Source organism: Meriones unguiculatus, chromosome 11 (assembly GCF_030254825.1).
Source record: "Meriones unguiculatus strain TT.TT164.6M chromosome 11, Bangor_MerUng_6.1, whole genome shotgun sequence".
NCBI classification, from domain to species: Eukaryota; Metazoa; Chordata; class Mammalia; order Rodentia; family Muridae; genus Meriones; species Meriones unguiculatus.
The window spans coordinates 75,173,349-75,190,869 of NC_083359.1; positions in this window are offsets into that span (position 1 = coordinate 75,173,349).

Genomic DNA, 17,521 nt, shown 5'->3' on the forward strand with positions numbered 1-17,521 from the left:
GTTTTATGTCAACTTGACACAAGTTAAGAGTCACTTCAGAGAAAGAAGCCTCAACTGAGAGATTGCCACTGCAAGATCAGGCTGTAAGCAAGCCTGTAGGGCATTTCCTTAATTAGTGAATAATGGCGGAGGGCCATTATATACATGTGGGTGGTACAAAGCTGGGGGGGGGGGGGGCTGGCGGTCCTGGATTCTACAAGAAAGCAGGCTGGCAAACTATAAGGAACAAGCTAGTAAGCTCTCCGTGGCTTCTGCATCAGCTCCTGCCTCCAGGTTCCTGCCCTGTCTGCGTTCCTCTCCTGACTTCCTTTAAAGGTGAAAATAATGTGGAAGTGTAAGTCAAATAAACCCTTTCTTCCCCAAGTTGCTTTGTGATATTTCATCACAGTGATAGAGTCATTGATGAGACATTCAAGGGAGTTAGATAACATCTGTAATCACCATGTTACATGGTAACAGAAAACTGATGAGGGAAATAACAAATGACTAACCAGGAAGGACACAGGCCAACCTTGGACCTGAAGATGAGGGGAAAAGGAAAGGGGCTGGCTGATTGACAAACGGCAAGCTCAGTTGCCTAACAAATCCCTGGAAGTCTCAGGCTCCAGGGGAACGAGCAGGAGGGTGAGCGGGCAAAGACTGTGGACATAGGATTGTTAGACAATCTGCTTGGAGGGCTTCACTTCATCCTTACCCTCAGATCCATCCCCAAACCTTTGCCGTTCTGAAAGATGGAACCCTTTAAAGTCGTAGGGTCTGGGGACTTCAAAGCCAGAAAGTTCTGCATGGTGGTTCTGTTTCTAGGGCTTTCTTGACCAGATAAGGCACCTACCCAGCTGTCTGCTCAAATGGAAGAAGAGAGAGGGGAAATGTTAAGTAGAAAGACAGGTGGACATTACTAAACACCACTCAGCTACTTCCACATACACGCGGGTTACACATGTCTTAGAATGGCGTCACTAGCACCATCTCTGCCGCAAATGTGTGTGAGGTGGTATAGAATCTATTTTCTACTTTACGTATAAAGAAAATTGAAGACAGAAGGGTCACATGGCCTGTTCAAGGTCAGATGTTACTGTCTAACCAGAACAATGGCCCTGATCCTTCTAGCCTAAGATCAGTGTTTTTTCCCTCTTCAGTAAAATAATGGTATTGTTAGTGTTTAGGCAGCCTGCTTCTGGGTTGCTTAGCAACCTATGATGTCATCATGTGTAGCTGCCAGGTAGTAGTACCTGGAAGGGAGTTGCTCCATAAAAGTATCAACTAGCCACTTTGTCTTTCTCTTGCTCCCTTGTTTCTTACTCTTGCACTCTCTTCCTCTCCCCCCTTTCTCTGTCAAGGTGCCCCTCCCCTCCTCCTATTGTGTCTCACTCTCTTCTTTCTCTTCATCTCCATCTAATAAACCTCTTTCATATAAACTCTGTTGCGCATCATCATGTCAGGTATGGTCCTTCAGAAACATATGTGGGGAGGCAGGAAGTGGGGGAGGGAAGAGAGAGAGAGAGAGAGAGAGAGAGAGAGACTGTTTTTGGAATACTATATGTACTCATTGTTTTGATTATGCTGATTTCATTGGCATCTACTTAAGCCAGAATTTATCAAACATCTACTGTACCCATTTGCAAATTATTGTATTTTCGTTGTCCTTTAATAAATCTATTTTAAAATAGTCATAGACATAAATTCATAGTTACTGAGAGTTGCTGTAATCATCCTTTTTGCCTTTTTTAATCTTACGGAATGCTCACGCATTAGGCTAGACGCAGAGCCTGCCTTTCCATGGCTGTGCTTAAAGAAGGGGGCGTCGTAGAAGGAGTTAAGAGAACCTCCATATGGTGGGATTCTAACACATTCTCTGTTGTGTCCTACGTGACAGACACTGTTGTCAAAGCCACTCCACTGCTAAGAAAAGTTTCAGGCCAATAATAGTTGGTGTTTGAAGGAGCCAGAAACTAACACTCCCCCCTCCTTGACTTCTAAACCTTTGGCACAGGAATCAGGCAGATAGTGGTGAAAATGCCAGCTGGTTGCTAATAAAAGCTGTTTTTGAGGGCGTGGCTGAGAGTTAAATTATGCCAAATGGATCTGCTAATTCTCCTGAATTGAATTTGATGCTCAAATTTCAGGTTCCCCTTGAGTTCCACTAAGCTTATGGGACAATAGGGATTGTGGCTTCGTGGGCATGCATAGGGCTGATTACAGTAGCTGGAAAAGTTGGGGAGAAAGGCTGCAGGTATAACTTTAGGGCAGTGCTTTAATGTGAAAACAGAAGAACCGAGCCAGGTTCACCACCCAAAGTATGTAGTATATCAACAGGTTTACATGATGCTTAACACTGTCCCCTTGACAATCCGTAGAATCCCCAAGAGACATGCTTCCACACACACCTGTAAGGGATTACCTGCCCTCAGGCCAAACCTGTGCGCGGGGGGGGGGGGGGGGAGAGGGAGCAGGGCGGGCACCTTTGCCTAGGTTTGGTCTCTGAATTGCATGAAAAGAAGGAAACGATGTGTGCATGAACATCCATTGCTCTCTGCTTCTGCAATGTGACCCAGTCATTGCAAACTCTTGCCGGCTTGTCTTGCCCACCATGATGGACGATGAACCAAAACAAACCCTCTCTCCCTTAAGTTAATTTTGTCAGGGTATTATGTCACAGAAATAGGAAAAGTGACTATGACAGCTTCATTTTAGAAGTTCTCTGCAGGGTATCATTTCTAGGTCCTGAGTCCTAAATTAATGGATTAAGGAATGCTTGACTTAAAGGAGCTCAGGTAAACTCTGTTAGTAAGACGATTTTCTTTACTCTTCTGTTCATTTGGACACATTCACACGTGGGCTCTGCCTCAGGCCCCGAGCCCATCACCAGGAGGGCTAAGATGAAGTCATGGCCCTGTCTTCAGGAAATTCAACACAGAGTAGCTGTGCATTAAAGCTCTGGCTTTGGTTCCTTCCTCAACACGTATTTCATGATTTCTTCTGCATTTTTAAAAGATCATTTCTCTCTCTCTCTCTCTCTCTCTGTGTGTGTGTGTGTGTGTTTGTGTGTGTGTGTGTTCCACATATGTGCAGGTGCCCTTGGAGACCGGAAGAGGGTGTTGGATCCTTTGTAGCTGGAGCTATGGGCAATTGTGAACCACTTGATGAGGGAGGGTACTGGGAACAGAACCCAGGTCCTTTGGAAGAGAAGTCAGCACTTCTAACTGTTGAGCCAGCTCTCTAGCCCCCCTACTGTACTTTTTATCACTCACAAATAGCTTTAATACCTGTGGCCCCTGAGCATATATCTCATTCCCTTTCTCATCCCTTGCCTTTACTTATTCCAAATACTTGGACTCTGATTCTATTGATCAACACAAGCAACTCTTGTGTACCTGCTGAGTTAGGACTGAGAAGTAGAGCTTCCGTGAGGAGTAGCATCTAGCTACTGGACATTGGAAAACCTTTTTTTAATTAAAAAAAAAATTTTCTGAGACAAGATCTCTTTACCTAGCTCAGGCTGGCCTGGAACTCAGAGCCTGGAACTCAAACTCCTCTTGCTTTAGCCTCTCCAGTGTTTGGGCGGCAGACATGTGCCATCATGCCCAGACATGTGCCATCATGCCCAGCAAAGGTTGGTCCTTGTATGTCTAAATGCTGCCCATCTTTCAAGGTCCCCTTTCTTTGTAAAATTTTCTCACATTTTCCATCCGGCTGTGCACTTTGGTACTTGCCTGCTGGGTACCTGGAGCTGAATCCGAGAAGCCTCCAACCCCATCCTTTAAGGTTCTCTTCATTTGCAGAACCTTCTCAAGTTTCTGATCCAGCTCTGGTCTCTGTTACTGCCTGCTGGAGAAATGGAGAGGTAGTTTTGAAAGGTGCAGATTGGAGGCTCCTGAGCCACACCAACCTACAGGAACAGCGAGGAAAGACTCCATGATTCTGTGACTCGTTTCCGTAGCTGCGCCCCCAAAAAGCAAACCTTTCATTCCCCTCCTTAAGATGTTGCTGCTTACTAGAAAACAGACAGAAACTGACAGAAATCAGTGGGTGGCAATGGCCACTGCTTGTTTGACTCTTCTCGCGTCTTGTCTGCCTTCCTCCATGTCTAGTTCTCCTTTGCCTCAGTGGCAAAGAAGGACCTTCCTGTTGCCATGACTACACGTCCTTCCAAGCCTCCTCATCCCACCTTCTTGCTGCAGGCTCCGTCCTGCAAACTTGAATCCACCACAGATGCCCTCATTGCAAGCTGGAGTGAACTCCAGCCACAGAGGCCCTCACAGCCCTGAATCCGAGGACCTCAGCCTTTCCTGTCATTCTCTCATCCTTCTCCCACAGTCCGAACCCATCCCCAGAGCAGATGACACTGCTCTGCGCTTGGCTCTAAGCCAGATTACATTTTGATGCAACCCTAGGGACTCCTTAGGGTTTTTCCAGGCTCCTGCTTGTCAAATGTCTCAGCAGGCCAGGGAACACGGACAGATCTTTTCTCCTGCTGCTTTCATGGGGGCGGGCGGTGGGGGAGGACCCTTGTGTATTAGGGAAACTTTGATATGGATATAAATCCAACTCAAATTAGCAGTAGCAGGATGGGATCTGGGCCTGGAGATTGGACAGGTGCAACCCAGCTGGGATTTGAAACTGAGGAGAGTCCTAGTGAACCCAGAACCCTGCTTCTTCTGACAGGGGCTCTCTCTCTGCATACTGTGAAAATTAGCCAATATCGCCCATGTTACATATCAGTCTTAACACAAAGACTAATACAAATCAGTGCACTGTGAAGGGCTGGTAGGCATCTAGACCCCAGCAAGCTGTCCTGAGAGGTGACATACACATTGACAGGCTGGCACTGAAGATGTTTAGGGATAGTTCAGGCAAGTGAAAAAATACTTCAGCTGGAGGAGAGGGAAAAGGGGGGTTGACAAATTATTCTCCACAGCAAAAAGAATGAAGGTCTCATCGTGGGAGGAAGACCTTTCTCTCAGTGTCAGGTGACTGAGACTGCTCAACTGATTGGCACAGCTCTTTGAGCCCCCAGGATGCTCCTATCTCTGGCCCCCACAACTGAGTTATAAGCACCAACTGCCTGGCTTTTTATGTGGATGCTAGGGTTCCGAGTTCAGGTCTTACGCTTGAAGAGCAAGCACTTTCCCCACTGGCCCATCTCCCCTGCCCCCCACTGTACGTCTAGCTCACAGAATGGGGAGCTCTCTGTCGATTCATCGGCTTTCAGCATCACTTATTGCCTTTCTCTTCTGGGGAGGAGGGATTTTACAATCCATTCTTCTTTCCTAGGCCTCTGCTCCTCCTGTGTCTGGCTAATGAAGCTTCAATTTTAAAGATTTATAAGGACCCACTTTGGTCTAAGCATTGTCATCTTGGCTGCGGCCATTTTCTTGTCCACCAGCCCACCTTGGTACACACTCCACGCTCTTTAGGACAAAGCACACTAGCCACAGATGACCCAGACCCTGACTCTCCTTCCTCCATCTCTTCTTTTCTTCTCTCTCTCTCTGTCTCTGCACCACCTTCCTCAGGCCCCCCTCCTGCCTCCCGAGTGCTGGGATTAAAGAAAGGAGTGCATTGCTATGCTTGGCATCTCTTTTTCATGTCTGTCTCTCTGCCTCCCTCTGTCTCAGTCAGTCAGTCTGTCTGTCTCTGTTTCTCTCTCTGCCTTCTGAGTGCTGGGATTTAAGGCATACACCTCATTTGGCATCTCTTCTTTAAAACTTTCTTGGAGACAAGATCTCCCTCTAAAGCCGACACTGAACAGGAACTTGCTATGTAGCCTAGGCTGGCTCCAGACTCAAAATTTTTCTGCCGTGGCCTCTCACGCCCTGGGATTACAAGTGTGTCCACCATGCTTGGTGTTACCCTAGCTATTTCTTAACTTAAGCCTGACAAAGAGCTCAAGGATATTCAATTGGTTCTAGTCTACTTTGTCTTGCTCATTGGAGAGCCCCTTTCCTCTTGCCTTGGGGTGTGGGAATCTTGTTTTGTTGCTGCTCAAAACATAAGTTAGTCCTCAAGTAACTAATAAATTGCACTTGCTACACAACAATCCTGAATTTGTCTGCCTCTGCCTGGTTTCCTGATGCCTTCTGTCTTCGGTGGCCTGTTTCCTTACACTGTGATTTTTCTGAAACAGTGATTGCATAAGTATTGTTTACTATTAATCAAAGTGATACGTTCTAATTATACATCAATTCTCACACTTAGTAGAACTTTTCTTGTCTTCCCTGGAGCTAATGGTTGTCTCTTTTTTTGTGCGCTTTTGTTTGTCTGTTAACAGCCAAGCTCTTTCCCATGTCCCAGAGTGCCGAAGCATTGCTCAGAGCTTTAGCCCTGCTGATAGCTGTCAGCCCACCGGGGGCATATTTCCTGGATCAGACATCACTCTTGGGACCCCTGACCCCATTTTCAGAGTTGGTTGGTCTTTTGGTCAGCTGCCTAGCTTTGCGCTATTTCCTTTGCTGAGTTCCCGAGAATTCTTATCTCTCTTGTCTCTGATTCCCTTTCTTGTTTTTGTTGCCGTATTTCAACAGAGCATGATTTCCAGTGCAGTTTCTGAGAAGGAATGCATGAGAGATAATTGCTTCTGAGTTTTCTTTCTTTATTTTTTTCTTTCTTTCCCTTTCTTTCTTTCTTTCTTTCTTTCTTTCTTTCTTTCTTTCTTTCTTTCTTTCTTTCTCTCTTTCTCTCTTTCTCTCTTTCTCTCTTTCTTTTTTCTTTTGACAGAATTTCATGTAGTTTGGGGCCAAGTTCCACCTCATTGAGTAGCCAAGGATGACCTTGAACTTCCAGTCCTTCTGCCTCACCTCTCCTTTGCTGAGAAAGGGGAACACCCTTATGCCGGGTTTATTTGGTATTGGTGGTCTAACCCAGGACTTCATGCACAATAGGCAAACGTTATCAGTGGAGCTACATCCTCAGCTTGTTAAGACTTTAAGACAACACCCCCTCCAACCCCCCCCAACCAACCAACTCACCAACCAACTAAACAAGCAAAACCCTCTCTGCTTGTTCTATGTTGCCTTAGAACCCTCACTGGAAGTCTGGGATGTTACTCTGCCTTGCCTTCTGTTTTCAATATATTCTTGATGTCCCGCTGACTTGCAGTCTTGTTTGTGAGCTGTTATTCCCTTCCTACTGGCTTCTAAACCTTCAGGATCTCTACTGTATCCCAGGATTCTATACGTGCAATGATGCTGATTTTTACAATCAGTAAGTGCATCTGATAGGCCTTGTCAGTCTGGTGATTTACACTTTGGGATCATATTTTCTCCTTCATTTCTTTGATGCTGTCCCCTGCTCTTTTGTTCTCTCTCACTCTTCCCCCAGAATTCTCGTAGAATTCCTCTTAGAAATGAGACTTCTTTTAAAATTTCTTTTATTTATCAGTATTACTGTGTGTGTGCGTGTGCACAATGTGTTTGTGAGTGTGGGTATGTGTTGTGGTGTATGTGTGGCAGCCGCACAACAATTTTTGAGAGATAGCCCTCTCCTTTCACATTGGGTACCAACTCGGGTTATCAGGTTTGAGTGGCAAGTACCTTTACTGGCAGAGTCATTGCTGGTCTTAGAAATGAGACTTCTTAAGTTTTGTACTCTACTTTTCTTCCTCCTCGTCGAGTTCTTTCCATGTTGTATATTGGGTCTTGGGAATGGATTTCAGGTAAGAGGTCCTTCGTTAACTCTGGCCGCCCACATGGGAAGAAGCTGGGATAAGAGATTCAATAGCCCACAGAGGGGATTCCTCACGTCATATACTTTGAACTGAGAGTGGTTAAGACCCTGCTGTGAGGCTCACTACGTTGTGGGACTGCTCTCTCCTAGGAGCAAAGTGAGGCTCCTCAGCCTGGCTGGCTGAGGTGTGGGCAGTGGCAGGAAGGGGACTGTGTTGTCCTTTCAACCTCTGTGGTCTAAAGGTCACAGCGAGGAGCCTGTCTGCGGTAAGGAAAGGTGACAGAGGGGCATGGCTAACCCTCTCTACAGCGGCAGCATCTGTGATCTGTCTGTAGCTTCTCTCCACTTCTGCGAGATTTCCCCAATATTACCTTTGAACAATCCCGTTGGTTTTGGGTGTGAGATAACTTTCTGTTTGTTGTTTTTAAGAATCTGTGTTTGGTGCATGGAGCCCCTGGGGTGCCCAGCTGAGCTTGATGGAACCAATGACCTTCTGGTCAGATGATGCTGAGTGCTGCTGCTGCTGCTGCTGCTCCTGCACTGTCATGTGATCACAGGAAGGGTGCCTGGAGTTTAGAGGCCGCACATTTGCCTCTCCAGGGCTGAGACGTTTCATTTGTGGACCAAAACATAGAAACGTTTTTATTTTTAAAAAGAGACTGTCAGCAGTCCTGATACTGCTATCAGTACAGATGTTAGTGAAAATGTATGTGCCTGTGTTTTGATTGGACTGGTGGTCCTCCTTTTAAGCAGTTTTACTTGAAAACCCAAGTATCAAAGAATATTGGGTTTAGAATGGTGTAATGATATATTCTCTTTGAGGACTACAGATTTCACAGGTTACAATTGGATTCCATTTATATTCTTCAATCAAAGTAGTTCATGATATATTTTGTAATAAACTTAATTCTGAAGAATTTTATATTTGCAAACTCCCCCAAAAGATAGAAGAGGGAAAAAAATGATTACAAAAACTTCCTAAGTGGAGCTAGAAGATGATGGAAAAACATACTTCATATTTGAAAAAGCTCAAGATGGGCTATCATTACTGAAACAGAAGATAAACAATGGGTCTGTCACAAGTAAAAAAACATATCCAAGCAATGATTTTCATGAATGAAGAAAGTATTAATAACAAGTCAACATTAGGAAAGGATCATATACTGTGACTCAGAACCAACAGGAAAACAAACCAGAGGCCTTCCCCTCTGCACCAGTGAAGGCCTCTTTCCCGAAGACGGAACTGCTCAGGATGTCTACGTGCCTTAATGTGTTGTTTACTATCTGTAGGCAATTTACTCTTTTTATAGAATTTTGCTTTGGATGACTGTATTGTATTAACAAACTGGGAACTGCCAGGATAAAACTTGTATTTTTTTTCTCCTGCTTCCTTAGAGAACAAAATACTGTTCTCTTTTCATAAATTCACTGCTTTCTCCTGGTTTTTCTGGGTACTGAAGAGGAGTTTTGTTTTCTTTTAATCTGTTTGCTTTTTATTCTGTTCCTTGCTTTGTTTGTTTCTTTGTCCGTTCCCCGTCATTCCCCCTTCCCCCCCAACGCCTGCCTCTGATTCTTCAGTCCATTAGGACCCATGTTTTTCATCCCCAGCCTCCTTCCCAAGCTCTAGCCCTCACCTTGGTTTCCTTTAGCCTCGCTCTTTAAATTTGAGGCTCTGCTCTAAGGTCTGGTGACCCTTGGTTGTTCTGCAAATATTTAAGAGCAAGACACCAAGGATGTGACTGGGAACTCTGGGCAAAGGGTGTCACTTCCAGACAGTTGGGGGGGTGTTCCCACTGGGGGCCCTGAACTTCAGCTCCTGTGAGCATCTTCTCCAAGTAGTTTGCCTCTTCTTTGGAAAGAGATTGTCCTGGTCTGGGCAGGAACAGGTAGAGCCCATTCCTAAGTGTCCCCAGGAGATTAACAACATCCTAGGGAGGAGTGATGGGGGAGCAAAAGGCTGTACAGGCTCCTTTCACCAAGAGAACTACTAAAGTAACCAAGCAGTGCAGAAGCGCTGGTCTCAAGGCACTGACAGGCTGAGCATCAGTGGAAAACCGAGAGAGATGAAAGATAGGAGACCAGAGGGTCACACATGTCTGCAATTGGATGTCTTGGCAATTGGTGTCATTCATGGAGAGGTATCATGGGAAGAAGGTTAGATTTCTCGTTTTGAACTAGTGGTCTGCAGAATGAGTGCTCTGACTGAGAAATTGAGATGAGCTTAGGGAAATAAAATATTCATGTGCTGAGATTTATACCCACATTTACATATAAACTAACACCAAGTGTATCACATAGCAGTGTCATAAAAGAAACCCCCAGGCCTGAGGGAGTAGGGGGCTCTGGATAGGCTATTATCTCCCCGTGGCTTCTACATTCTTGGTCTACCTGTGCCCATCACTGGAGGATTCTGCACACTGTTTCCACTTACTGAAGTCACACGTCAGTCCTACAACTGGAAAGGGGACAAATGCTGCAGAAACTGCAGAACTGTCTGGAGAGGATTTCTGTGGTTCAGGTTAGGAACCACATGTGGGGGTACCCAGGTGCCCACATGGACCAGATTTCATGTGTGTGTGTTTGTGCACACGCGCATGCATGCTTTAGGAGTTGTTTCTTCCATCCCCTCTCAAGACAGAGAGTCTTACTACGTAGCCCTGGCTGCTCTGGAACTTGAGACCGGGCTGGCCTCAGACTCACAGGGATCTGCCTGCCTCTGCTTCCTGAAAAAGAAATCTTAAGGAGATGTGAGAACTAGGTTCATTTCCTGTCCGCCTGGACTTCTCTAAGCAGAGACTTAGTATATCTGGAGATTTAGTCAGAGTCTTAGCTAAGTGTCTGGGCATAAAAGAGATGGAGTGGAGACAGGGAGGCACACGGAAGGATGTTAACAAGACTGGACACTTTGCGCCCGCCCTGCTGGGAAGCCGCCCACCCCCCTCCTCCGTTGCCCTCAGAGCCTCCGTGCTGAGGCAATGTGTCACCATATTTTCAGCAGCTCTGCTAAATTGCGTCTCAGAGAAGCGAGAGAGAAATCTCCAGAGGTTTACACGTTTGATTCACACCTAACACAGCAGCTGTCTGCTGCCAGGAGAAACACTTCTGTGTTGACTCGCAGTAGCAGCCGGGGACAGCATCTTCAGCCTTGTAAGCATCTGCTTGCTGTGCGGCTCTGGCCTTAGAGAAAGCGTGAATGATGGCACGCCAGCCAGCCCTCCTTACTAGGAGGGACTCAGTCCTGGCGCTTTGGGGAAGGTAGACGCCTAGCCCTGGGGAGGACACCTGGCAGGTGATGGTGGCAACCTTTGCACTCTTTACAGGTGCCTGCACGCTGTCTTCTCATAATGCCTGTGCATGGCTCCCAGGGTTTTGAATAGACAGCTTAATTTAAATCTCACCACTGCCTCACGAGTATGCAAACGACTCTATGTTACACTGAGAGAAACCGAGGCCTAACAAATGGGCTGAGGGGCCCATGATTAGGCGATAATAGAAAGACCCAGAAGCCAGCAGTCATTCTCACTGTGTTTTCCTTCTTCCCATTGTCTCTTACCAAATTACTCACATTAAAGTTTAGATGGCTGATTATGCACGAAACAGTATTAATAAAAAGCAAAACCAGAAAAAAAAAGTCCAATCCACGATAGAAATGTGTTAGAGAATAATCTTTCATATCAAACGGCATTTTTTTTTTCACTTTATAAAATGATTTCCCCTGGGAATCCATTAATACTGCCCTTCCATGGTCCACTTGACTCTTGGCTTAGACATTGGCTTGCTAAGGAGGGAAGAAAGGGAGAATGAAGCCTCAGGCTGGAGGGCCCAGCGGTCAGTGATAGCTGAAGGGTGGCGGCAGGTGAACAATGGCAGCGAACACCGGTGAGTCACGGAGCTCCTGAGCAGCTGGCAGTCCTATTATTTCTGTGTACAGTTGAGCCCTGCCCAGTCATGTGCTCCAGGGGGCTTTTATGGAGGTTTCAAGTGTGCGGGTTCAGAGGGTGGAGGTGCCTGCTGGACTCTCGGAGTCCAGCTGTCTGGGAGGCTGGACAGCTGCAGTAGCAGATTTGGGGGCTGCGTGGCTGCAAGGCTGTAGAATCTGTGGCCCTAAATCCAGAGGAGGGGGCTGTTCTTGCCATTCCGTGTACCACCGTAAGACGTCTGGAGGAGGCGGTGGGGTCACCTCTGTGCTGTTTTCCCTGTCAGCTCCTTGGAAGGAAGCATCTGCTGTGAGCAGTACAGACCAGGCTGGGGGTCTGAGTTAGGGTTACCGTTGCTGTGATGAAGCACCACAGTCCAAAGCAACTTGGAGAGCAAAGTGTTTATTTGGCTTATACTTCCACATCACTGTTATCATCAAGGGAAGTCAGGACAGGAACTCAAACAGGGCAGGAACCTGGAGGCAGGAGCTGGTGCAGAGGCTTTGTGTGTGTGTGTGGGGGGGGGGGGGGGTGCGCGCAATGGGCTGGAACCTGCCCACATTGATCACTAATGAACAAGTGCCTTACAGGCTTGTATACAACCCAATCTTATGGAGGCATTGTCCTAATTGAGGTTCCCTCGTCTCTGATGACTTTAGCTTGTGTTAAGGTGACGCAAAACTATGTAGTGAGCACAGTTGGTATTGAAGCTCTGTGTGCTCTTAGTTCAGAGAGCCCAGACGAGCTCCTTTGTCTCCAAAGGCCCTAGATTCTGCATCTGAAATTGGAGAGCATGGAGGCTGCACAGGATCTTGAAGGATTTGCATCCGATAAGTGCTCCAAATCAGTAGCTGCTATTTTGATCAGACGAGAGGCTTCCATTCAACCCACGGAAGAGAAAAAGCTACATTGGACAGAATAGGTTGTGCCCATTAAGTATGTTGAGGATGGGAATAGTTTACTACAGAGCGGGTGAGCCAGGTATGTTGGCACATGGTCATAATCTCAGTATTTGGAAGGCTGAAGCTAGAGGGTCAGGTGGGAGTTTGAGGTCAGGCGGAGCTACCTAGGAAGACACCCCCTCAGGAAATAGGTGGGGCTGGGAGATGGCTCAGTGGGTGAAGTGCTTGCTGTGCAAATGTGAGGGCCTGAGTCTGAATCCCCAAATCCACCCAGTGCAGTAGCACTCATGTCTATAATCTCAGTGCTCTCACATAGCAAGCGGGAAGGCAGAGACGAGAGACGCTCTGGAAGCTCACAGACCAGCTAGCCTGGTGTCTGCAGTGGCGAAAAAAGGGCTCCTGCCTCAAACAAGGTAGACAGCAAGGACTAACATCCAAGGTTGTCCTCTGACTTCCACAAGCAAACACACGCATACAAGCACACACACATGCACCGAGTGAGTGAGTGAGTGAATGAATGAATGAATGAATGAATGAATGAATGAATGAAAAGAGTCAATGGTTTTCAGCATCCTCTATCCCTTGCTACCACCCTCACCCTTCCCTGGCCCTGGTCTGCATGCTCTGGGGACAGGAAACTCCTGCAGCTGTGTGTCTGCTCAACACCAATTTTCAGCTTAGCATTAGCAGCCTGGGTGGCAATGAGGCACACCCCTCTGGGCCTTTGACTCAGAGAACAGTGGTTCAAAGAGGAGAGATGCTAGAGAACCCACTCTGTGGACAGCGGTGGCTACCACATCCGGTTTCTAGCGGCAGCAGCGTCTGTGGGAAGCCTTGGGGAGTTCTCCTTTGCCGGGGAAGAGGGCCTGGCACCTGCTGTGGCCCATCAACGTGGTTTTGTGGAGGAGTTTCCAACTGCCTGGCTTTGTTCTGGTCTGATTTCTGAAACACCCTGAAAATTTTGTAGGTTCTCCCAAACCAGAGAAAGGCCTTTCCCCCCATTACCTACAGAAACCATATCAGTTCCCTCCCCTGAGCGCCTCGCTGGGGTGGGGGCGGGGGTCTCTCTTTAACCCCTATCTTCTTTATGGCATTCCTCGAGATTAGTGAGTTGATATTTCCGCAGTCCTGCCCAGTCCCAGCTTCGCTGTGAGCATGTGGGTCAGCCAAGGGGTGTATTCTGGCAGGGCCTGCCGGCCTCTTAGGAGAGCTGTGTGTGGAGCCCACTGGAGCTTTAGCCAGTGGCCACCCCTGGATCCTGGCAGTCGTGGGGGATGATGGCTGGGCTCTGTGTGTCTCAGCTCTCCTATGAGTAAAGTCGGGTCAGAGGATTCCCTGTGTCCTGCAGTTGTGAGAATCAAAGGCGCCGATGTACCCAAGGAGCGTGTGGCACAATGCTCATGCCTGATCAGGTTAGTTGACATCCAGGTGAGAGAACAGTGGGGGTTTGGTGGGGTGGGGGCATTAGTGTTGTCCTGAGGTCTCATCCCCGAAACACACGCGCTTAGGTAGTGACTTTTCCCCTGGGAGTCAGGTTGAAAGTTTGCCAGCCGGGAATTTGGCGTCCCTCGGTCCACTTCTCAAGGTGGCTCTCCATTTGCTCACGGTGTGTTTGTCCATGTTTAGTTATGCAAGCAGCTCCTATCTGCTCCTCAGCCTGAAGTCAAGTACCTTCTAAACAACAGGGTTTGGGGGCTTTTCACCCCCACCCTGCCCCAGGGATTCTTGTTGTATCCCCATTCTTCCAGGGCCAGTGGGACTGCTACCACTTCCAGGAAGAGCGGGTCCTTCTGAAAGCTGGGTCCCCAGAGGCACAAGACTGTCAGTGCCAGAGCATCTGAGCCAGCCGGGCCTCAGACAGGCAGCCAAGCCAAACACAGCATCCTGGATGCTGGCCCTGTTCTGGAAAGCATGTGGTTACTTTTTCCATAGCCTGCCTCTTCCGGAGCACGGGGACACGTGAGCCAACTGTTGAGTCCTGCACAAGTCCACAGCCCAACTGAGCCTTAGGCTGTGAGCCGAAGAGATCTGTTGCTCTATTTTAAGATTCCCGGGCCATGTTTCCCAGCAGTTGTCACTTGGTTAGAGAAAAGGAAAGCCTGGGTGGAGGCAGGGGGTGAGAGACAGTGAGGCCCAAGCCACAGGAGTGTGCTACTTCCAGCTGAATGGAAACTCCCATCCTTCATGGGAGAAAGTAGAACCCTCCCCCACATATATCCCCGACACATAGTGACTCAGACTCTTTCATTGGTCAGGACAAGGTCTTGCTTACTTTGATAACAAAAATAAAATTAACACACAGGCTTGTTTCACAGAGCACTTTCAACCACGTCCCCCCATTTGTTGGAGAAACAACCATTATTCTTAGATCTTGTTTGTTAATGAGAAAAAAAAAAAAAAGGGAGGCACAGAGAGGTTAGGAATTGCTCAGGGCCACATAGTCAGTTAATCACAGAGCAGTCACAGAGTGTCGATTTCCTGTGTTTTATATCACTTTACCTCATTCACAACTCACTCAGCGATGAGCGATTTATTATCTCGCCAAGGTGCCTTTCCTGTGCCCATGAATAAAGCAAGGAAAGGTTGATGAATGGTAACCCTGGTGGAGTCCCGGTCCTGTGGCTTGTTTCTCCTCAAGTACAGCCTCACGAGAGGAAATAATCTGTAGAAGGTTTCTAAGCACTTAATTAATGCACTATTACGGGAAGAGAGAGAGGCAAATTGCATTGCTGGGGGCAATAGGGAAGTCTTTTCATTAGAGAGAATGTCAAGCGTCTGGAAGAGTCTAGACATAGTTATAACGCCTATCACCCAGGCTAGTTATAACGCCTATAACGCCCCCCCCCCCAACACCGCCAGATTGGCCCTTTTTCCTCTTGAAATATAGAAAAGCAGAATGGGTTTATACCACTGTACAGATATATGTAGACACAGAGCTGAGGCACCTGAAAAGAAGTGAGAGATATCATAAAATCCACCCCCGGGCTTGGGAGATGGCTCAGCTGAAAGAGCACTTATCGTACAAGCTGAAGACTGAGTTTGAATCCTCAGGACTCATGTCAAAAAGCCAGGCATGGCAGTACACTCCTGTAATGCCACTGGTCCTGCAAAGAGATTGGGGGCTGAGACAGGGGAACCACTGCAAGCGGCGAGAAGCAGCCAGCCTGGTGGGCACAGCGACAGACAACAGAGACACTGCGACAAGCAAGGCGGATCGAAAAGCAACACCTGAGGTGGCCCACTGCCCTCTACACGCATCATGGCAAACACATCTGCGCACACACACAACACACACAAGCACACACAAGCACACACACACACACACACACACAGTTCACCCATTCACTCCTGAGCATTTTCATGCATCGGCTAAGAATGAAGACATTCAGATTGGTGAATTTTCAGGTAGGATCTGGTCAGATAAGTAGGAGTTTATTGGAAAAGGTAAGGGGTGGGGTGGGGAGGAGGCTCGCTCCAGGTAGTGGTGTGGTGGTTTTGTGCAAAAGCGAACAGGTGAATGACCTCAGTGGGCACGGGCTGGGAAACGAGCTAGAAAATGAGCTAGGGGTGACTGATGGGTCAGACTGTGAAGGAATTGTTTGTGCTGATGATGGAGTTTCTGTGTGACTCTGGAGGAGGTGGAAGAGGCCGAAGACCCTGAAAAAGAGGGCAACGTGTTGGTGATGGAGTAGGCTGGAAGGGGAAGGTGGAGAAGGAGTAGACTGAAGAGGCTGGGGACAATGGCAGCTCAGGTCAAAGGGAAGAGTCCAGAGGCCAGATGGGAGCTGACAGATCTTAAAGAAGCTGCTGGTGGTGAGAGTGGTGGTGGAGGGGGAGGGGCAGGGTGAGGTGGGTGAGGAACTGCAAGTAAGATATCCATCTTTTCCCTTCCTGCTTTCCTCCCTTTCCTCTCCCACCACTTCTTCTCATCCTCTTTCTTCTCCCCTTCTTTCTTTCAATTGTTTTGGGATAGGGTCTCATGTCTCATGTAGCCCAGGCCTGTCCTTGAACTGACTACGTAGCCAAGAATGACCTTAAATTTCTCCTGTTCCCACCTCCAGAGCGCTGGGCTTACAAGCATGTACCACCACATCCAAGATGGCTTTCCAAAGCAGCAGAACAAAGGCACTGACTGATATCAGTCGATGCCTCTGAGCCAGTGAAGTAAGATGGGGACTGTTGCGTATGAGACACCGAATTGACTTCATATGATGACATCTGGTTTTCAGGTGGAAATAAAGGTTTTGAACTCTGGCTGTGGTTGAAACAAAGCGATTGACTCAGGTGGAGGCCAGAGCAGGAGCAGAGATGAGGGCAAGGTCACAGACCTGGGCTGTGATACACATGGAACCCCGGGTATGGGACCTTCACACGGATCCTTCTGGAACTCTCCCTTTGGTATGGATTTCAGGCTAAGGGATGTTTCTCAGGAAGATGTCCTGGGCAGTGATCTTTATCATTGGAGTCGGATGGAGCTCAAGCAGCCGTGCATATCTGGAAGGCCTGGAGGCACCTCACAGAGGGGTATCAAACTCTCTTCCCGGGTTCACAGATGGGGGACAGACCACCAGACCTAGGGGGCAGGTCAATGCACATTAGATGAGCTCTTGAGGATGAAATTCCAGACTCCCAAGTAGAGGCTTCAAAGTGGTTGAACAAGTAAAGTATCCTGTTTAGAGTGGTTGGGTGTTCTAGAGTAGGGAACAGGGTTTCCCCAAGGCCAAAACTCCTGGGAGCAACAGAGCTGGCCCTTTGTGTACTGCGCTTAGGAAATTGGAATACCTTTTCTTCAGCAACTTCTGGTTCCTCCTGAGAAATGAAGACCAGCTAGAAATGTATGTGAAGGAAATAATTTATTGCAGGAGTCTTCCTGGAGCTCAGGTCAAGAAATAACTTTCTAGAAAAATAGGAGCTGGGGGTTGGGCAGTCTGCAGAGTGAGTATGATATTGGAGGTAGATGGCCTGGGATCCAGCATAGCTTGGACCTTCTGTGTGCTCCTGTTAAACCCCTCAATGCCTCAGTTTCTCTATCTGTAA